Here is a 23,960-nt window from a genome sequence, read left to right as displayed (position 1 = left end):
TTGGATGTGAGTCCTCAGTATCTGTTGCTCAAGCCTGTCATCACCAGGCTACAGAAACCTTCTTAGAGCACAGTTAAAGGATCCTCTCAGTTACAGGGTGCAGCCTGGTGATTAGGTATGTAAGACACAACATCAGAGCAAGATAGCCCTGGACATTTCCAGTAGAAGAGGGACATTACCAAGTGTTCCTGCTATAAAACTAATAGTTGAACCTTGTACACATTCCATAGCTACGGAAGTCTCCACCTGATCCCTGGTCCTGCCCAGGCCCTGGTGTTTCTGAATCAAATTGAGGGAAAGAGAAGTAGTTGACATCCAAATAGACTGCTTTCATCTAGACAGGGGTTCAAAGCTTTATACTTTAAATATGAAATCCTTTCTCCCTCTTTTCTTTTCCTTTACTCTGTCAATAGCCTGTATCTCCTCCTGTATGCCAAGAGGCCTAATCTCTGGAATCAGAGCTACCTAGCAAAAAATATAACCCTGGTCCTAATTTCTCTCAATGTCAATAAGACATCTCATTGGTTGATTACCATAAAGTTCTATTGGGAGTTAGTTAGGAATTACGAAGAAACCACTGGGATTCACTCCTTTGGCTGGCCCTACTTCCTCGGTGAGGGATAATTATAAAGAAGTACAACCAAGACCTTTCACTTCATTCTTGAAGTTGCTGCAGAAACCCTCCTAAAGCAAAGGATAGCCTCCCCCCAAAATCAAAAAACAAATAAACAAACAAACAAAACCCTTTGACTCTGACCAAAGCAGTTCTTGAAAATAAAATAGCCCTTGATTATGACTTGGCTGAGCAAGATGGATCTTTGCTGTAGGCAACACCAAGTTCTATACCAAGTTGGACATTATTGGGAAAATTAAAACCCAATAACATCAGATATTGGTGTCAACAATGTGGCTTAACAGAGTTACTCATTTAATAGGGTCTTTCTTACTTATTTGATTTTAATTGCTTGAAGTCTTGGGGACTATGACAAACATGAGGAATTATCCTGTTTAGAGGCATCATAATAATCTGCCTGGTGTGTTATGTCCTCTCAAAAGCTTTACATGCAAATTCAAAGCCAGTAATCTCCAAGCAAATGAGCTAAGACTGGAACATTTCAACGAATGAAGAGAATGACCAACTCAAAAATTGTTAAAGTTGAAATTGAAACCTGTGACTATCACAAGGGTTAAGTAAAAAGGTTAAGACCTGTTAATATCACCCAGAGGAACAACAATTACTGTGAGAATGTCAGAGCAGGTGCTGAGAGTGGTGTTAATGCCTTCAATTTAGAACCCATCTCTCAGTTCAGCTGAGAGTCTGATCAAAAGGCAGAGTTGTTAAAAAGGAAAACCACAGGCTCAAAATATACTCAGTTAGCTTAAGGCCACAAGTCATTAAAATCTTCATACCTACCCAGCTGCAGAGTCAACACCCAGAAGTGCAACCTTATTGAGTGGATATGGGATCTTCCTGGTCCGCACTAGGAGGTTTACTGATGGTCCCCCTCCATTCCCCATAGGAGGATGACCTTGCCTCAGCCAATGGTTTGCTTGCTGATAATTTCTTTTTCACTCCCTATCTTGAAAAACCTATTTCTTATTGGCCTTTGAAGCTCCTCTCTACTTCCTAGATAGGATGATGCCTGACTCATGAATAGGTTTATAAATATAGCCAGTTAAATTTTTAAAATTATACAGTTTTGAATTTTTGCTATTTCCCAGATTCCTAGCTTGTCCAATGACCAAATTCGTGTTAAACATTTATTTTATCTGACCTATGATGAAGATCAAATGAAATTATGCCAGTGAAAATGCTTGTTGAAAACACAACATGGATGAATTTATTCGTATATTCATTGTATTTATTTATATATTTTCCTAATACTAACTTAAGTTAGATTATAAGTCACCCCTAAGTTTTTTATTTCTATAGCTAAGAGAAAGGAAGCAAATGAGCAAGGCATAAATTTAATGTAACCCCTTGGCTGAAGTATCCTGTTAGGTTTTGATTTCTCTAGTGTGCAAAGAAAAGGAAAAAGTATAGTAAGTTTCATGGTGATAATTATGGTAAGGGAGAAGTTCCTGTGTATATGATGTGTTTTACTTAGCATTTCTGAAAGGAATGTCTCCAAGTTCTTCTCATAGCAACAAAGATAATGAGGCATTTCTGTTAATGCAATTTTATAGCAGATTTCTAATACTGGTTCATGGAATTTTCTTTTTTTTAAAGATTTTATTTATTTATTTGAGAGAGAGAGAGAGAGTGAGAGAAGCAGATTCCCTGCTGAGCAGGGAACCTGATGTGGTGCTAGATCCCAGGACCCAGATATCATGACCTGAGCCAAAGGCAGATGCCCAACTGACTGAGCCACCCAGGCATCCTTGTTTTTGTTTTTGATAAAAACATGTATATATGTATATAAAAATAAAAAAGAAAATAGAAAAGAAAAAGGGTAAAACAAAAGAGCCTTGCGACTCTCTCTTCCTGTATCCTGTGGTCAATGATCATTTTACTGATTTTTATCTTTGCATGTATGTTGGGTGCTTTTGTGTTTTATTTTGTCTTCTACACTATGGGTAAATACAACTCATTTTTTGTGTGTGGTCAGATGGCTCTATATGTGACTTAGTCTTCATTCTATCCCTGCAAATGAGTTCACATTCAGGGGCGAATGGGTGGTTCAGTTGGTTAAGCACAGGCCTTTGGCTCAGGTCTTAATCCCAGCCAGGGTCATGGGATTGAGCTCTGCATTGGGCCCCCTGTTTATTTTTTAATATTTTTAATTATTTATTTATTTATTTGACACCGAGAGAGAGAGAGAGAGAGAGAATGAGGAAGAGAGGGGGGGGCCTAATTAGGGGGAGCTACAGGCAAGCAGAGGGAGAGGGAGAAGCAGGATACCCACTGAGCAAGGATCCTGAAGGGTGGCTGGATCCCAGGACCCAGGATCATGATCTGAGCCAAAGAAAGCCACTTTACCAACTAAGCCACCCAGGTGCCCTTGGGCTCTCTGTTTAGTGGGGAGTCTGCTTCTCCCTCTACCTCTGTCTCTTTCCCCTTCTCATACTCTCTCCCTCTCAAATAAATAAATAATTTGTTTAAAAAATGAGCATCTGTAATGAAAAGGTCATTGGCTAAGATGAAAGACTAAGATATCTGGAATAGATGGTGTTTGACAGTGCACAATGGGGAGTTATGTTAGATTTCTATGGGGTAGTTTAAACGGTGCTTTTCACATGCTCTCACTCATCTAAGCGCCCACAACCATCCTTTGAGGGCTGGCTCTAACAATCACTGCTATGATAGACTCTTGAAATCTTATTTCCTTCTGGGTAAGATGGAGTCCTCCAAATTCAGCTTATATCAGTGTAACTGGGGGATCAGATGACATAAAACATGTGAACCTTTAACATAGTGTCTGTCATAATAATAATCATTTAATAGGTATTAGCTTTCATACATATTGTTGTCATATCTGCAAATACCACCACTCCAGAAAATCATGTGTGGTATCTGGGGATGAATCACACTGAAGCTTGTGTGATTTGAAAGGTAGGACTGCTTTCTTTTGATTAGATGGTAAATTTACCTAAACCAGACTCCTTCCAACATGTAAGATTCTGCTGTGATTCTAGGGTTGGATGGATTCATCTTGGTAACATCACTTCAAGTCAACAGTGGGTGCTGAGGACTGTGCAGCAGCCAGTTTCTGGTTATTTTTCCATTCAACAAGTTTGTATATGACACCTACTTTGCAGCAGGCAGTGTGCTAGGAGTTATGAGCACAGAAGGAAAATAAGATAGTCTTAGGCACTTACTCTCCAGCTATGGGGGGAAAAAAAAGAAAGAAATGCATAATTCATGAAGTTCAACATCTTCATATACAGAAATACAATTTTAAATTGATTTACTGAATTACACAGACTCAGAACAATCAATTCTGGAATTGTGGGGCTCATATTAGTAAAGGCTCCTCTCTCCTAATTGTTATCTATCATCTATCATATACCTATCTATCTATCTACAACACAGACACACATCAAATAATGGATTTGTACATTTGAATAATACTTGCAGTCATTTCTTTCAGAGTTTGCTGCTATTAACTCCACAAAATCTTCTCTGAATGATGAAATTGGCAAGATTTTGTCTATGTTTGCCTTTATGTTCTGCTGTAGCATTTTTTCCTCCTCATCAACATCACCCTTGAACTGCCCTGGCTTCAGGAAAGACCTCAGAATGGCTGGATCTTGAACAATAGACTGAGTGATATTTTAAGACAATCCATCATCTCTCAGGAATCATCATCACACAGTAAATGCTGCTTTGGGTGTGAGAGGACTATAAATTAGGGGTGCAGTGATGTGATCTGAATTCTTTCAACAATGGAATTCATTCACTTCTGTGACCTTTGTTACTACTGACTGAGGAAAACAGGATATCAATCGCTTCTGGATTGCTTTTCAGATTGCTTCTAGGATAAAAAAAATTGTTCTTGCTGGTGGTTAACAACATGACCTAACACTGAGAGCTTCTCATACAGAAGGTGTGCTGCACTGTGAGTGCATTTTGTTTAATTCTCCTAATACTCACTGTGAAGGATTTTATTTGTCTCCATACCACACAGCAAGATCTAAGGCTTCATCCCAGACCATCTGAATCGAAAGATCATATACTATCTTAGTTTCTATTCTTCCTCTAATTCCCAAAGCCGAGACCCTGAGACAGGTGTACACATGGGGAAGGGTGTGAGCGCAGGCCTTCTGGTGCCACAGAGTGGACTTAAACTCCACTCTTTTAATTATCAATTGCATGACTATGGCTAAACTATTTTACTGTAAGGGCTTACTTGATCAGTACTGGCCTCATCCCCATAGAATAGCCATCCCGATATATAGGTAGTGAACTTAGATTGACCCTGCCCCTTCCCCCAAGAGGAAGGTGCTTAGAAACAGAACCAGTGAAATATAGTCAGCTGGTGAAATACAGCCAGCTGGTAAAATATGGCCGAATAGCCCCCGATAATGGAGCGCAAATACCAGGACATGTCAATCATGGTGGAGATAATGGGTCCAGATACCAGGATATGTTTGGTCAGGTGGAGACATGCAATCAGTAAAAGCACACGTATTACCTCTCTACCCGCTAAGGAATGTGAGCCCCACCTTTCAGGCGCCAAACTAAGGTGCCAATTCTAGCCAAGGTGATAGGCTGAATTAAATGACTATCATAAGGTAGGGTGTAATCCGATTGGCCGACCGTGTGTAACGTAGCTTGATTGTATGACGTTCTTTGTGCCCCACATTCTCATTGGCCAGGCTCAACTCTACGGCTTTTACTCAATAACTGGCCTATGAGAATAGGAGGGGGTTGCCTTCCCTTTGTGAAAGGCGACCCCCACGGGTGGGTTTGGTTCTCAGTGCTGGCACAAAATAAAACCCTGCGTAACTTTTCCTTTGTATGGGTCTCGTCCTTTTGTCCATGGACCCTTCATTTACATATTCTGAACACACCAAAAATGATACAAATAACACCTAACTCAGTCATAGAAGATATAACGTGACATATGTGAAATGTCTAGCATAGGTATCTCACTTAGCTGTTACATCGTAAGTACTAGCTCCTGGCGTTTTCTCCCCACATGTGAACAAAGGTAATGATGAACTTTGGTTCTAGCCCTGCTGATCCAACCTCCGTGTCCAGTATCAAGGGACTTGTGGACTGTAACCGTCATCATCACCATCTTCATTATCATCATCCTAATTTATAGTTTTGCTTAATCATTTTGATGTCTTTGTTATTTTTTGCATGTGAATATGCAGAATTATATAGAGCAGCTGAGAACGTGTTCTTAAATGCCATGTTGCTGGGATTGAAATCTGGCTTCTGGTACTTACTACTTGCATGAAATCAGCCCTTCTCTCTCTGTTCTCAGTTAATTTGTAAAAAAGGAAGTGAAAATCATAATAATCTCATAGTTTATTGAAGAATTAAATAAGGTTAAGCTTTGCATACAAAGCTGCCAAAATAAGTAACAGCTAGTTTGTACTTAGTGGATATTGCCTCTTACTCTTTCTTTTTTCATGAGTCAGATTTATAAGATCCAACACAATTCTGAAGTGTTACAAAGTCCAACAAAGTTGTATCTGTTTTAAGCTAATTGCTATCCCTGAAATTTCTACAGAACTTATATTGCTTCTTATTCTCACTTGAAAACATGGTAGGGAAGAAGTAATGGTAAAAGCTATTTATCACCAATGCCTTTTTCCCATTGGATTCATTCATTATAAACACAACCTTACTTTTTCTTACTTGGGAATGTTCTAGGTGAATTTCAGGTGTTTGAGTGACTTGACCAGCAAACTGTGTCTGAGTTGTCTTGGGGACGGTGGTGGTGGAGATGGTGATATAAGTGTTTATTCTCTAGTTGGGCTGGTGGGAGTGTGTCACTTTAACCTAAGTCATCAGAAGTGTACACAGTCACCCTTTGCCCATTAATAAGTCCTGGCCTTTCAAAGCAACACGTGAAATTAATGAAATGCTTCTTTTAGACACCCTGCAGCTGCAACTTGGGAACACATCTGCCTACTATACCTATCTCCTCCTTCTCCTGAAGAGCCTGGTCTACTCCATCTTCATCGTCATCTGTCTTCTTGGGAGACCAGCACTCAGTGGCAGTGGGAAGAGTTCCTAACACATGGCGGCACAAGGTGTCACTTCTTGCCATTGGCTGGTGTCCCTAAAAGTATCTGCTGAGGATCTAGTGAGCCTTCTTTCTGACATTGGGTTATTTCATTTCACATGTGTCTTCTTCTTGTGTCATTATCTGGGAACAGGCTTACAAACCCCTGGGCGAACAGAAGCTTTCACTCTGCAGCTAGAATAGATTCCGCCATGACTCCAGGGTGGGGTTATGGGGCATCCACAGAGTCTTCTGCACCACCTCCTCATTGTTGTCCACCAGCTCTCAGCCACCCAGTCCCCATGCCTCTGGGTACAGCCACAATACACCTTATAACTGCATTCCTTGAACTCTTTAACCAGATAACTGCCTTGAAGACTTTATTTTATAAACCTGGGAGCCACCATGCTTGTTACCTCAGATTTGTGTGTTTTTCATAATAGGCACAATAAACGCAATCAAAAGCCTTCTCTGGCCTCTGTGTAATTTATTTAGTGCTGAGAGTCCAAAGTAAAGGACAGCATGACAACTGAGTCTTCCAATTCAGCATCACTTGTAATAATGGTCAATTCCACATTTCTAATTCTTTCTCTGAGATTGTCCTTATGATGCTTTCTTTGGGGCACTGATCCTAGGTGAGCCACAGACAGCGAAAGTTTCCAGGTTATTTCTCCTGCAAAGTTTAGCAGATTCAGACCTATTGGGTTAAATACACTCTGGTGGTGACACTATAACATGTTGCAATACTGGTGGCTGTGCTCAGACCTGTTCCAGTGTGTCACAGGCACCATGTTTCCTGATGTCACAAGAACCCCAAGAGAGCTGCACTAACACTGAAAAGGTAGAATGGCAGAGAGGTTAAGTGCTGGACATCTGAACTCCATACGCTTGGGCTTAAATCTTGGTTCTATGCCTACTTGAACTCTCTGTGACATAGTTTTTTCATTTGTCAAGTGCACTTTAAGTGACCCATCTCTTGGAGTTGTGTAGATAAAATGAGTTAACTTTCCTGGGTACCTGTGAGTGCTCAACAACATTAGCCTCTACTGTTGGCAGCTCTACATTAGAAATAAGAGAAACACACATGTACACATGCACACACACTAACAATTAGGGCACTCATTAATATGTGTGTGTATATTTCTATACACATGGATGTAAAATAAAATATTCAGTGTGTGGTAATTGCAAAAAAGGTAGTGATGGTTTATTTTTCTATTTTTGTTAACAAATCCATTTAATGTAGTAACTTTAATATATTAGAATTTAAACAATATCTCATTTAAAATTGGGAAGCGTTTTTCTTTATTTACAATCAGGTTCGGTTCTTGTGAAACAGGTGCTTTTGGAAACCAATTTGAGGATCCCATATTGAAACAACATAAAATCCATCAGATACAAAAAAGAGGAAATTTAATTTTCATTTACTCCTTGTCAAAAATTTCTTCAGGCCCCTTAGGACAAATGTCTGGGCCCTTACTCAGACATGTAGAACTATTTCTGCATGTGGAAAGCATGGAGGCACAGAGAGGAAACTAGCAAATTACTTAAGCTGTGTGGGCTAATATCACTGCTGGGGGACCTAGGCACTGTGTCCTGTGGCTCAACTCTCTAGCACGTTCCTTCCCCAACTGGACCTGGGCTGCCCTGGACTGGGATGTGCAAAGAGGGGAGGGTGGTGGTCCTGGAAGCAGTGTGGGTGGAAGGAGGGCGCTATGTTCTCCTTCAAATGTGGTTGATTCCTGGAAGTGCTTGAAGTCAAGCTGGCCCCTGCTGGTTGGGGCTCTGCAACCACTAGCTCTGGTGCTGAAAGATGAAATAAGAACAGTTAAACCACAGCCAACTTTGCTCCTTTTCAAAAGGCCACAGCTAATGGAACAAAAATATCCACCTGCACACAAGCTTCTACTCTTAAATATACTCTTTGGCTGTGGGTGAGGGTCCCTCTATTTATACCAAGCTCATTCCTATAGCTGCTATGTGAGTTAGGATTGTATGCCCAGGGCTGTTGAGTTGCTGCACACTCAGTCCATTCCAATGACACTGTTCTGAAGGAAACAGTAGAGATTTCTTTTTTTTTTATTTTAATTTTTTTTTATAAACATGTATTTTTATCCCCAGGGGTACAGGTCTGTGAATCGCCAGGTTTACACACTTCACAGCACTCACCAAAGCACGTACCCTCCCCAATGTCCATAACCCCACCCCCCTTCTCCCAACCCCCCTCCCCCCAGCAACCCTCAGTTTGTTTTGTAAGATTAAGGGTCACTTATGGTTTGTCTCCCTCCCAATCCCATCTTGTTTCATTGATTCTTCTCCTACCCACATGGGGGCTTAAACAGTAGAGATTTCTTATAGCACTAGGTGATCCCCGACATTCCACCGGGATCTGTGCTTTTCCATGGCAGGTGATTTACTGAGGCTCAGACTTTTGGTTTCATTTTGTACGTGTAGGCAGGGTGACATGAGACCCATGCCCATGAGGTTACTAGCATAGGATGACCGTAGATGACCCAACAGCAGGTGCTTCTTTCCTCACAAGAACACGTGGACATACGGAGGCTCTGAGTTCAACTGTGTCACTGAATTTCACAGACTGAGTCATGCCAGTCCCCTACAGGGACAAGTGACTGCAGGGCCAGGCTGAGCAATGCTCAGTAGAAGACTTGCACAACAGATAAGTGTGTTTGAGGGGGGGTGTGGAGCAGAGGGTGGCTGTTCAGTGATGTGAGCATAAAAAGTAAGTGTCCACACCCACACCCCACCCAAACATGGAACAGAGATTGTGCCCAATCCCGGGATCCACTCTGTTCAGGACTTGGGGAAACAAAACTCTACTGCAGACATCACTGCTTTGGCTTTTACAGTCTGACTTCACAAAGCATATTCTCACCAAAGCCTTCACTACTCTTGTTCTATACAGAGAACCAACATCTGTGTGAGCTTTGGCTTCCATGACCTTGGGCCCATGTTACTCCTTCAGCCCAGCATGTTTGGGAGAGAGCTCTTTCTCAGGGTACATTGTAAATTCATCTCTTGCTTAGACATCATCAGTGGACCTGGTGTATATGTGGCTCTCCATTTGACACAGGATATTATGTCACCACACCACCGAATTCTGGAGACTTGGGTCCCAATGCCAGAATGTACATACCCTTCTCGCCCCCTTCTCCACCTTACAAAACTCTTTCTGGTTAATCCTCAGACTCCCACACCCCTCCTATTGGCACTTCTGTCATTTGGTCTGTTCTCAGAACAGCACAGATGGAGCTTACCTGACCTACACAAATGCACACATTTGTGTCATTACATCCAGCAATTTTTTATTCATGAAATAGCTCTGACAAAATAATACTTGTTTTCTATCATGGATATTTTTCTCTAAAACCAGAAAAAATCAAAAATTCTATGAATAGAAGAAAAGTTAAATAATTATTATATTTCCATGAAATATTTTGCACTAAAATTTATATTTATGTAATAGGCAATGATTCTGTAAATATTCATGCTATCAAGCAAAAGCAAAAATGTAGTGAAAAACCTGTATATTCCATAAGACCATATTTATAAAAATAAAAACCTATACATATATGTGTGTGTTTTTGCAAATCAGAAAAAGAAAATAACCAGGTGATTTCAATCATTTCTGGATCTTCCAAAATCTCTACAGCAAAATGACTTTATTAGTTTTACATTAGAATTTAAAACAAGATATGAATAATATCAGCGATATGACCAGAATTATGTGAACGTGCAAACACACAATGAGAGACGAACTGTCCACAGTGATGTGTCACAGAGTTCACAGGTTCTATGATTCTTTTTCTCTGCAAATTTTTTTTTTTTTTAAAGCCTGTGTTACTGTCACAATCAGGGAAGAGACATAAAAAAAGTAGCCGCGGGAAGACCAGGGTAGTAGGTGAGGGATAGATCCAACTCACACGAAGGAAGCAGCCTGCCTCACAGTTGCTTTAATCTTCTCAGATAATATACCTCAAAGAGGATATTTTCTTTTCCTGAGAATGTCTGCTGCATTATAGCCAAAAACCTGTCTGGTATAGGCGAGTAAGTACCAGAGAAACTTAAGAAAAATGTGTTCCACATCTTAAACTCATAATGTCACAAAGTTCAGGAGAAGTTTTTGGTAAAATACACAGACAAGGCATCGCTGTTAGTAGGCTTCACTTTCCAGCCTATTAAACTGCTGTAGAGACACTGGGGCAGATTACATGCCTCTCACCTGGAAACGAGTCTGAGGAGATGGTCACACCACGTCTTCCTGTTTCTAGGCTCACTGCCCACCTGTCAAGATAATGGCGTTTGAGCCTCAAGGGGCTGACATGTCTTGGGATTATTCGGGAGTTCTAAATAAAGCCAAAGATTGGATTAAAACATAGTAATATGTATAGTTTACATAATTTAAAAGTGAATGTTAGCAAGGTTCTCTTTATGGTCAACAAATCTTCCCATGAATGCTAGAAATAAAACCAGACTAGAGCAACAAAAGTGACTATTTCGGTGGTTGGGAAATGTCTGATTTGCACGATTGTCTGAGAATGGTTTATATCTGAAAACCTACAGAATTCAGGAACGACAGCAGTGCACTCGTCTGCGTTGCTCCTGTTCTTCCCCAGCTCCCACACTGAGCACAGTGAGCTGGAAGTTTCCTCCCAATTAGGAGAGGCCTTGTGAATGGGATCCAAAGTCACACAGTGTGAGGAGCTGGTTAATCTGGGATGCAGCGATGCGAAGGGGAGCTGACAAGCTGTGTGGTGTGCAAGCAGGAAGGCCAGGGGCTCTGCTGGTCTGCGGCTGGGGTCATGACTGCAGCAAGCATGTGCTCGGCTGAAGCTGTGTGCGTGCTTAGCAGGGACTCAAAAAAGCCCAACCCAGCCACACATGGCTGGTTGACAGTGAGGTGATCGTCTTATGCAGAGGAGCCATGAAAAGACTCAGAAAAATTATAGCTGAGAAGACGTACCGTTTAGCACGTACAACCTATGTGCTAATTGTGAAAAATAGGAATGTGCTACGCAAGACCTACAACAAAACCATCTGGCAGAAGCGAAGTCTTAATCAAGTTCCTGGGACACATCCCTAAGAAATCTTGGCAACCATGAAGCTGTGTAGACACAGGGTGATTCGCAAGAAACTAGGCTGAAAACTAAAATAACTAAGAAAGAAAACAGGAGAGGCATGAGCAGTCACATACCGCAGGAGACAGACTATCACAGATGAATCCAAGCAGCTTTCTCAGCGTGCAAACAGCAATGAAAGTAACCTTCTGGAGAAAAGTCACAGTCTCGAGTTGCCACAATATATTTTCAACAAAATATTTTTAAATAAAAAATAATAAGACCGTCAAAGAATCACAAAAGTGTGACAGTTGTTAGGTGGTAATAATCCCTACCACTCAATACAAACTCTTTGAGGTGTGTAGTTATTCTCTTTAGCAGACAAATACTTTGAAGTACCTATAACAAGTTCATGTTCAAAAACATCTTTAAATACTCAAGTTGATCACAGCTTTGTTCTTGGTGGCTGCTAAGGCATCCCTCAGGCATCCTTCATTGGAGTCTGCAGTGGGGGGAGGGGCGCCTTCGCCACCTCCTTTGCTGCCCTGGGAAGCCAGTACCTGGGCCTCTGCGCCTGCCCCGCAGCCGGGCCCACAGCACTGTGAGCTGGCTAGGGAGCCTCGCTTGGTGCGGGGAACGCCTGCCCCCCGACCCTGTGTGCCCTTAGCTATGAAGCCTGAGCGGCCTCAGGGCAGGGAGCCTATAAGGGCCTTAGTCCCCTTTGCCACTATTGCTGCTGCGGGCATTCCTGTTGGAGGCGGGCGCTGGCGGCCTGCACCTGGGCAGCGGCACTGGGCCCTGGGCTCCCTATGCGTGCTGGGCATACAGGACGAGCAGGGGCGAGCTCAGCTTCAGCGGTACACTAGCCCCACGTGCGCGCTGCTGCTTTACCTGGACCGTGGTGACTGCGACTTCCTGGACCTGCTGGTGGTGGACGGGAGCCAAAAATAAATAAATAAATGAAATAAATACAAAAAGCTAAAAATGCATATTGTTACAAGTATACCAAAGTTACAACACAAACATGTATTTAGAAGAAATAAAATCTAGAATAGACAACTTGTATCCTGAAATGAAATATTCTCTAGAGAGCTTAAGAGAATAGTTCCATTGACAGAAGAAACAATCTCAACACAGAGGAACACCTTCTACCTGATAAAGGGCATCTATGAAAACCCACAGCTGACATCATACTTAACGCTGAAGGACTGAATGCTTTTCCCCAAAGAACAGGAACCAGACTGGGATATTTGCTCTTGACACTTCTGTTCAACATGGTAATACAGATTCTAGAGAGTGTGACTAGAAAAAATACGAAGATCTCCAGCAGATGGAAAAGGAAATGCCAAAACGTCTTCAACCACAGATGACATGGTCTTGTTTGTAGGTAATTCCATAGAATCTACACGCACACAAAACCAAAAGTAGAACTCATGAACAAGGTCAGCATCGTCACAAGGTACACATTCAACGTACAAAATATCAGTTGGATTTCTACATACTGGCTTGACCGGAAAAATGAAATTTAGGAAACAATTCCATTTACAATGGAACCAAGAGAAATAAAATATTTAGGAATCAACTTAAGAAAAGAAGAGCAAATCTTGTATGTGGAAAAGTACAAATACTGCAGAGAAAAAAATTAAAGAATATCTAAATAAGTCCAGAGAAGATCCATGTTATAGATTAGAAGACTTAATATTGTCATGATGGTATTTCTTACCAAATTCATTAAAGATTTAGTGGAGCAGGCATTTGGGGCATAAGTTATCAAGCATACACTAAAATTAACATTAATACCCAAAACACCTTGAAGGAGAAGAAAGTTAAAGGAATGATAATGTTCAACCTTTAGAAGCAGTGGGGGGAAGGGGCTCACCCAAAATTAGCTTTGGAAGATGAGACTGATGATGCTGCACACATAGAGAGTGTCGAAAGCTTTGTCCCTGGCACAACAAGTCTGAGGGGCTACAGGCGGGCCTTTCAAGCACAGGCTTACAGCACCTATGAAACCACAGGAAACTGACTCTTAGAGCTGCTGTCTCAGCTCGGCCTGACTGGTTTCCATCTCTCTTTCCCTGAGGGGCAGGGCCGTTCAGATGTGCACAGTGCTTAGTGTCCTACGACTGGGATCACCAGGAACAAAGAGGCACTGGCTGTTTCAGGTGTTGGAATGTCCTTTCCCCCGGGGCTCACACTGTCTTCTAGGGAAGCCTGGCCTGACAGCTGGAGAGAGGAGCCACATTCTCTCCCCACCCTGTCCTCCAGGTGCTCTGGATTTCTTCTGGGCTCACTGAAGAATGGAGATCGGAGACCCACTTCACACACACGTCCACACCCCTACCCCCCCTTGAATGAAACTCCCTTCAAATCAGCCCTTCCAGGGTCTTCCTTCTAGCTCAGTCCCAGCTGTTCTCTGGAGCCTAACCTGGGGAGACACTAACTGGTTCTTCTTCTGCCTGTTGAGGTGACATTTGGAAATCAAGTAACCACATCATCGTCCAGGCAAGAAGGGAATGGGATGATGGGGAACTCCCAGCCGAAAGCCCCTGAGGAAAAAGCTGGAAGGACAGTCGTGACCAGGAGAGAGAATTGCAATCTCCAGGAGCTCACACTGAAAAACAAGGCTCCATATAGACGGTGATGGTACAGAACATATGTGAGGTTGGACCTGTGACAGGATCACTTTGGGAGTAAAAGGCACTGGTCACAGCTGTTGTCAGCTGACAGACACATAATCCAGCACAATTTGAACTAGACATTTGACATTGGGAAGGCACCTGCTCCTAAAAGACACCTGTCTGAGCCAGAAGCTCCTAATGCCTGGAAAAGCTCTGCCAGGCTGGGTTCCTGCCCACATCACTCTGTCTCCAGCCCTTGAAAACGCACCAGGCCAATGTGGGCTTCTCTGTGGTGCCACATCCCTCCCTGGATGTTGGTGCTCTCCCTCCTCCCAGGGTCCAGCAGGCTAGTGTGTTGGCAAACTAAGTATTGTCTCCCAGAAGGTGCAACAGGCAAAAGCAGTCTCCCCACAGAAGGGAGGCCTGAAATGCAGAGGTAGAGCTCCCCTTTTGTAGGGGAGCCAGAGATCATTGCACAGGACTTTGACCCTCCATCCCCCAGCTAAGATTCCCAATAACATGACACTGGCCAGAGTCATGTCAACAGCAGACTGACTGACAGCATGGGGGACAGGGGACTCCCAGTGTGCAGAGCCCCTGAGCTGTCAGGGACAGCCTTGCTGGTGACAGCCAGTCTGGGCAGCAGCACGAGTGTCTGTCACTGTCGGTGGATGAATTAATGCAGTGGCTGCAACCAGGGGCACCAAGAGCAGCATCAAGGAGCAATGAACTTGGGGGACAGACAGATGGACAGACATGGATTATAGGACAGCTGTTCCATGTATATGAATGTAAATATGCATATTCACAGGCAAATCTCTGTAGTTTTTACAGGTACATATGACATCAAGCCTATCAGTCTATTTTCTCATTTGAGGCTGGGGAAATGGGGGCATTGCAAGGATGAGGCACTCACAGAAAACTACCACTCACACTGAGTACACAGTTGGAAAAAACAGCTTTCCTGCTTTGTATTTCTGGGTCCTTCAACTCCTAAGTGAATCTTTGCTGTAATAGACTTCACTGACCTGGTGAGCAATACTGAAGATGATCAGGTGCAGGACGTACCTGCAATGGCCAGGAGGGGGTGGTAGAAGTCAGTGTAAGTAATAAGTAAAACAATGCAGTTCTTAAGAGGGAAGCACATTATTTAAAACAAATGAAAAACCTAATAAGATCGTAATTTGCATTCAAAGCAACAACTCAGAGAGAACATAAAATACTATCTGAATGAAAAACATCCAAGGAGGTTAAATAGAGAACATACTTCATTAACCTATTAACCCAGCTGACTTGAAGTTCTGGGTGAGCTCTTCTTAGTGGGGCTACTCAACCTCCTGAAGACTCTGTCATCTTCAGAATGGGATGAATTACACCTACTTTATACTTGCAAGGAAGGAATCCATATGTACCATGTATGTCATTCAATAAAGTGTATTTGACATTATTTAATGGATCAATGATTACTGTTATGAACGTAAAAAAAAATAATTAGTCTCTCTAAAAGAAAAGCAACTATTAATTCGACAGTGCTAGAAGAATTTCTACTATGTCCTGAGGCCCAGGACTGTTACCAGAATGACTGCTCTTCAAGAACAGCTTCTGTTCTTTGCTCCCTTGACATGTGAGAGATATTGCTCAGTTCTGCAACCTCTCTGAAATCTTTCTCATGACCTTACTTACTCTTTTTTTTTAATTTTTTATTTTTTATAAACATATATTTTTATCCCCAGGGGTACAGGTCTGTGAATCACCAGGTTTACACACTTCACAGCACTCTCCAAAGCACATACCCTCCCTAATGTCCATAATCCCACCCCCTTCTCCCAACCCCCCTCCCCCCCAGCAACCCTCAATTTGTTTTGTGAGATGAAGAGTCACTTATGGTTTGTCTCCCTCCCAATTCCATCTTTTTTCATTTATTCTTCTCCTACCCACTTAAGCCCCCATGTTGCATCACCACTTCCTCATATCAGGGAGATCATATGATAGTTGTCTACGGCCATACCACCCTGAACGCGCCCGATCTCGTCTGATCTCGGACGCTAAGCAGGGTCGGGCCTGGTTAGTACTTGGATGGAAGACAACCTTACTTACTCTTAATCTTTAGAGCTTAAACATAACTCTCTCTGTCTCTGTGTATGTGTATATATATAAAGAGAGAATTCTACATGTATAGAATGAACACTGTGACAGGTTTGCATTTGTTAGTCTTGTGTTTAAATCAAGGCTCCATTACTTATGTGACTGCAGAGATGAAATGTTTTAAGATTTCAATGAGCTGCTCTGCCAAAACTGGTTGTTATAACTATGTTGGCATGTCATTATAAGAAGCAAGTGGTTATAAGAATCACATTGTACTTCAGACTGGCTGATAATATTGATTTACAAAGCAACTAACTCAGCCCAATCCTTGGCCCATGGTGGATGGTGTCTGGAGAGTGAGCATTATTACTCCCATTTACAGGGATTTGACCAGGGACACACATCCTCAGGTGGTAGGGCTTGGACTGGAGCTGTCATTCTATCCTTGTCAGTGCTATAAATCCTCCCAGAGTTACGAGGTATCATTCCATTTGATAGCTCTGAACTGAGAAGGACGTCCCCCCTCAGCACATCATTGATCAGATGACATTGTTGGCCGTGGAGGGAGCCGGGCTCCCAGGCTGAGCCCCATGGCTGGGCATTCCCGAGGTCAGCAGGTCTGGAAGGCTGCCAGGCACATGGAGTCAGTCTGAACCTGCTGTTCCTGCAGACCTCGAGCACTGGCAGCCTGAGATCCTGAGGGAAAAGCAGGCAGACGGGAAGCTTTGGCTGAGGTTCTGAAGTCTATTCCTCTTACAACCATTTTGTTTTAAGAACACTCTCTCTGCTTTAGTGTGATGACAATTTTATATTTTTCTAATTTTGAAACCACAAGTTGGAAGAACTTCCAGGGCTATAAGACACTGAGCTTGCCTGGAAGAGTCTGCTCTCAGAGCTGCTCCTGGGGCAGCCTCCTGTCCCTGACACATGGGGTCCCTGAGGAAAGGATGGTCAGCCAGAGTCTCTTTTCTTCCTCCTTCGCAGCTTCTGTGATGAAACCTGTCATTTCTTTGCTTTTTGATAATAGCCATTATAACAGGTGTGAGTGAGATGACATCTCATTGTGGATTTGATTTACATTTCCCTGAATTTCGGATAAAAAACAAAATACTTTTGAGGGTTGCTGGCGGGAGGGGAGTTGGGAGAAGGGGGGTGGGGTTATGGACATTGGGGAGGGTATGTGCTTTGGTGAGTGCTGTGAAGTGTGTAAACCTGGCGATTCACAGATCTGTACCCCTGGGGATAAAAATATATGTTTATAAAAAAATAAAAAATTTAAAAATTTAAAAAAAGAACACAAATACTTTAATACTTTTGCAGTTTGTGTCCAAATATCGCATAGCACTTTGCAACTTTTTTCCCCATTAAATCTGACAACCCTATGTGAGCCTGCCTTTTCCCTTGAGGAACAAAAGAAATTATCTAGCAAATTAATTTTGTATGCACATACACAAATACATTCACACACACTCCCTCACACACATTTCCATATATCCTTTGAGGAGAATCCAATGTATACCAACATAATTGATGTTCATTTCTTCTAATAAACCCTATTCAGGGATTATCAGATTTGTTAAACTGTTTGGAAATTCCGATGTGAAGAATTTTCAAGGAGCCTGTCATCATCTGTTGATTGAGAGTACCATTGTGCCTACAGAATTTTATTATTTTCAAGGATTACACAAATAAAGTTTATGTTTGGAAAGGCGCCTGGCCCTGTGCCGAGACGTGGGGGGTGCTCTGCATGTAGTGACTGAATTTGAAATGCCAGATCCACTCAGTGAGAGGGGGCACAGAGTAGAGAAGAAGGCGTGGGGGTTCTAATCCCGCCTCAACTGCTCAAGGTCCTGTCATGTTGAATGAGTCACAGGAACTAGGGAGCTCATCTTTAAAGATGAGGACTGATGAGGCTTCTGGAATGGGGGCTTTCCTTTTCATCTTAAATGTCTAAGCCTCTGTAATCCTATAGCCTGTGAATGGCCAGGATATTACCGATGACCTGTTTTAACAAAAGGGGTTGCTAATCTAATAAATGAGAATTATTTTTTTTTTAAGATTTTATTTATTTATTTGACAGACAGGGATCACAAGTAGGCAGAGAGGTAGGAAGAGAGAGAGAGGAAAGCAGGCTCCCCGCTGAGCAGAGAGCCCAGTGTGGGGCTAGATCCCAGGACCCTGGGATCATGACCGGAGCTGAAGGCAGAGACTTTAACCCACTGAGCCACCCAGGTGCCCCAAATGAGAATTATTTTTAACAAAAGTGTGTATTTGACACAAAGTATTAAAACATCTAAATTAAAGATGAAAAGAATATCTTATCTATAGTTCTCTCAACCAAACACCAATGGCTTTCCTGTTTGGGGTTTTTAAGGTTTCCTGCTCACTAAGAGTTGACATCGCATGTACATCCAACTTATTCCCTGTGACCTAGTAAAGAAGCGCATCTGGATTAGGTCTCACATTCTCCCAGGGGAAGAAGGAAGCTGTCCCTGGTCAGAGAAAGCATGCCAGCCTCTCAGTTTCAGTGAAATGTCCAAGCTTCAGCACCTGGCTCTTAGCACAGGATCTGCCTGAGTCCACACCTGCTCTAAGACCCTGTTTCTCCCCTGGGGCTGAGGTCTGGGCCATCAGAGAAGTTTCATTCATGGCAGCAGCAGGATGACCTGGGGGGACAGCAAGTGTTGCTCCCTCAAGGAGGGATTTCTCTCTTCCTGGAGAACACAGGGTCTTGTTCAGGACCCTCCACTCTCTATATGCATGTGGGGTGAAGTCTTGGCTACCCTTTGCTTCTTGCTCAAAAGTTTCCCTTATTATTATTTTTTTAAATATGCCCATCTTTAACAATATGACCTCTCAGCACCACTAACACAAGAGCACAGATGTACCACAGCAAGAAGAGAAGTAGAGGAACACAATTGTCACCTGTTGAAATGCATTTCCAGACCCAGGGTGGATCCATTCCTGCCTGGGGTGCCGAGTCAGCAAACTGAAACTTAGGTAACTTCCCTGTCCCTGTAAATGCTGCCCTTGACAAAAAACATAGTATATCCCGACTAAGCAGGCACCAAACACCAAGAATCTGCAAGGATTCCCCTGTTCTAAGTAAGGTCAGGTCTGCAACCCCGGCCAATCAACCTAAGCCAAGCACTATCTCCTTATCCCCTGACTGACCTGCTATTCCTCCCTTTACTCCTTTTTTTTTTTTTTTTTAAGATTTTATTTATTTATTTGACAGAGGGAGATCACAAGTAGGCAGAGAGGCAGGCAGAGAGAGAGAAAGGAGGAAGCAGGCTCCCTGCCGAGCAGAGAGCCCGATGTGGGAGTCTCTATAAAACTCCCTCTTGCCCCAAACCCCTGGGCAGAGTGCTCCCCTGCTTGTGAGACTCTGAGCTCCCCAATCCATGGACTGTTCCCCTTTGAAGAAAGGGCACTACACCCTCCAGGATGAATTGTTTCACTTATGTCATTTGTCTCACCCAGGAGAGCATTTGGTCAAACAATAAGCAGAAACCAGTTAGTGTGGTGCTTAGGTCCAATCAAGGATTGCTGTTATATCACTGGTGCCCTCCTTGCACCAACAGTCCTCAGGATTCTCAGCAGCCTAAACATTGATGTTCCCTCCTGCCTTGTGGTCAGACCTGTCCCAGCCCTCTGGCCCCTCCCTCTCTCCTCCCAGCCTCTTTCTCACTAGTAACTGCAGGTGCCTCTGGGAAACAGAGGCTCAGGTCTTCACTGCCTTCTGCAACACACCCAGGCAGTCTCTTCCCAGCAGGTGCAGCCAGAAGGTCACCCAGGGTTTCTTTCCACCAGGTAGGAGACAGAACCATGCTGGGTCCCCTTGCCATTCTGTGTGCTCTCCTGTTTCCAGGTAAGTCCTGACTTGCTCCCCGGTGCAGAGGACAGGGGACACCCTGAGGTTCCTGTCCATCACTGTCTTACAGCTGTTTCCCTCTCTCCTGGCAGGTGGTGGAGCAGGGCTCAAGCTGAGTCAGACTGCTTTGTTGGTGGCACGTGTGGGCAGTTCACATCCTCTGGATTGCGAAGTGGACACTTGGGTCAACTACATCCACTGGTACCGCCACCAGGAGGGTACGGCACCGAAGAGGCTCCTCTACCTAGACATGTCCACATTCCGTGTGCAATCGGATTATGTCCTGAAAGCTGACAAAGTCACTGCTAAGAAGGGCAAGAATAGAAACAGCTGCAGTCTGTGGGTGATGAAACTGGAGAAAAGTGACGAGGGCGTGTACTACTGTGCTGCCTGGGAATACCACAGCCCTGTGCTCTGACCAGGCCCCTGAGCAAAAAGGTCTCAGTCTCTCAGGGCACTGAAGACTGGCACATTCCAATGACTCTGGGTCTCTGGGGTTGTTTTAGAGTCAGCTCTCAGCACCCTGACCCTCACTAATGAACCTTCCCCTTTCCACTGGTCCACTGCACAGAACCCTGCAACCTAAGGAGCCCCTGGCATGCAGGTGGGCACAAACCCAGGGAGCTGTCCAGTCTGGAGGGTCTCCTCTGAAGGTCGTCCGGTGCAGCGTTTTGAAGCATTTCGAGCAGAATCTGTGCTGTTCAATGCAGTGACCACTAGCCACATGTGGCTCCTGAGCACTTGAAACATAGCTAGTTCAACCTGAGATGGGCTGCTTGTGTAACATACAAGCCATGTTCTGGAGACTATTAAAAAAAAAGATGAAATACCTTCTTAATAATTTCTATATTAATTACATTTTGAAGTAATGAAGTTGCCCTTGAGATGAATGCTACTACCCTCAATTTAGAAATGGGGAAATCCTGGTATGGATATGTCACATATCCATAAAATATGGATAAAATAAATAATAAAATAATAATAAAATAAATAATCCTAGAATTTTATTTGTTTCCTTAACTTTTTTAAAATGCGACATTAGAAAATGAGTCTCATATTGTGACTTATCTTTATTTCTACTGAACGGAGTTGTGACAGGCTGGCGATGGAAAATTCTGGCCATCTCCAAAGAAGAATGTGGGAATAAAATATTGTGCAAATCATTTCAGAGAGAGATTTACCATAAAATGATTGAAAACTGAAATAGGAAGTGGACTCTTGACTCCAGTTTTCAAACTGCTGTCCTGCCCACTGCCTATTACTTTGCAGTAAAGACTCTGTGAGCAAAGCACAGCAAACAGTTGGTAGGACTAACTTCTCAGCACCCTCATGCACTGACATACTTGGTGCTCAACTGATGTGGGGAGACATGATCCTCAGGCAGGTTGATGCAACAGCCCTGGATGAGACCCAGAGCCCTTACTTCCAATTCTCCTTGAATGTTACTGCATATGGGATTTGGGGGCCATATTCTTTGGACTTCTGTTCTTTCATCTGTACAGGGAAGTAGTTTAACTACCACAGTAATGGGGTCGATCCTCTGTAATAAAGAAAAATCATATCAATAAGATATCACTATGTTTACTAAATTCATATAAAATTTGTCAACTTCTCAAGGGGAAAAAGGAAAAGAAAAACTATATTACTGAACCTCTAGTCCCAAACAGGAAAACACCTACTGTCATATATGGGGGGAAAGAAAAAGCTCTGAGGAAGTCTAAGCTGAATTAAATGCCTTTTCAATTGAAGATTCAAATTTTATGTACAACTTAATAGCACTGGTAAACATGATTGCTGAAAGGAAAGCCCAAAACATTTGTAGGTAATTAGTCCCTCAGATTCATTAACTCCTTATCTGTCTCCCTGAGGTTTTGCACTAGGGAATTTATATTTGACACGATTCTAATTGTGAAAAAGGCTGACGCCCCTTTCCTCTAATGAAGCCTGGGTCAAGATGAAGACCTCCACCATGTGCAGGAGGTGGTGGAGGGGGAGGGACAGAAACTTACTTTTGCTCTGTTTGGGGGATAGTCCTTCATTTGTCTTCCTATATCTTAATACCCCTGAACCCTTTTCTCTCAGTGCCTGACTCCACACGGGAGTGACTCTGAGACCTGAGTATTAGAGTTTTGTTAGAGAGAAATTAGGTACATATGAAGACACTGTCAGAGAAGTCATCCCAGGTCAATGTAAATCTCAGTTTTCAACATGGGTCCATAGTGTCTTTGAGTTACAACCTAAAAAGAGAATGGCCCTGTGTATTGAGCAAACAACCCCTATGTGGAGGGAAAAACGAGTCATATTTGGAGTCATTTCCTCTAGCTGCCCTTCTCCTTGTGGATAAGTTAAGCTTTACCAAGGACACTTGGGCCACACACAGTAAAGCCAAACCATCCAGAGACCAACAAAACCTCCTATCCTAAGTAAATGGTTGCTAATTAAATGGTTGTTTAAATGGCTGATTCTAACAACACTGAAAGCATCTTATTAGAATGTACAGGACCAAGTACGGTGTTGACTCCATTGATGTCTGCTGAACTGAGACTGACATTTTGACTATTAGAGAGGGGCTCATATTACCTCATGGGTGGGGGATTTTGCATAGATGGATGCTTGAAATATCCTGATGATTTGGGCTCAACTCATTTATTTCACTTTTCAGGTGGGTGAGACACAATAATTTTGACTAATAGAAGCAGCATTATATTATGAAATTAATGCTGAATAATGTCTTAGAACATCTCATAAAATCATAGTTTCTTTTCTTTCTTTCTTTCTTTTTGTTCAGATTATTATTTTTTTTTTATATATAAACACATACATATGCATACATACATATGTATTTTATTTCTCTGGAGAACTCTAATACACCTTAAACTCAAAATATCCCAAACTGAACTACATATCTTACCCCCCAAATCCTTTCAGCCTACAGTCCTATATTCTTCTCCATCTACTAACAACTACATCTATCAAGTTTCTTGAATGGAATCTTCTCTTTATCTCATATTCCACCATCATTCCCTACAGAAATTCTGCTGACTGAGCATTCAAAATACAGATTATTTATTTATTTATTTATTTGAAACAGATCACAAGGAGGCCGAGACACAGGCTTTGCTGTGCAGAGAGCCTGATACAGGGCCTGATCCCAGGACCCTGGGACCATGACCTGAGCTGAAGGCAAATGCTTTAACCCACTGAGCCACCCAGGTGCCCCATAAAACCATAGTTTTCATAGTTCTATTATCCATTACCAACCGATCACACACATTCATACTGTGGAAAAATTAATGTCTGTTACATCAGAGTCATTTTCTAAGAATCACAGTTCTGAAAATTTCTGGGCACACGTGGAGATCTATGTTGACTGTTTTGTGTTGGATGTTCTTTATGTTCCACTCCCTAGAATGGGTTCAGGAACACAGTTTTGGGTAGAGGAAAGGGCACACCTTGGAGACGTCACTTCTAAACACTGGGAACAGGAGAGTTTTTACCATGCCACTCATACCCTTATTGATTCATAGAAAAACCTGTATGGCTTTTGATTTTTATATTCAAATTTACTGTTAAACAGAATTCACATTTTACTTAATATTCAAATTCTTGCATGTTACTGAGC

The 23,960-nt window shown here is 42.7% G+C and overlaps 1 gene segment (V, D, J or C); it reads left to right on the top strand.

Moving 5' to 3' along the window:
• LOC116568649 overlaps positions 1-23,960 on the top strand; it is a 218,855-nt gene that overhangs the window by 132,990 nt on the left and 61,905 nt on the right.

This window comes from Mustela erminea, chromosome 11, assembly GCF_009829155.1.
Source record: "Mustela erminea isolate mMusErm1 chromosome 11, mMusErm1.Pri, whole genome shotgun sequence".
Taxonomy (NCBI): domain Eukaryota; kingdom Metazoa; phylum Chordata; class Mammalia; order Carnivora; family Mustelidae; genus Mustela; species Mustela erminea.
The sequence above is the reverse complement of the archived record's forward strand: the minus strand, read 5'-3'. Positions and strand labels throughout refer to the sequence as shown.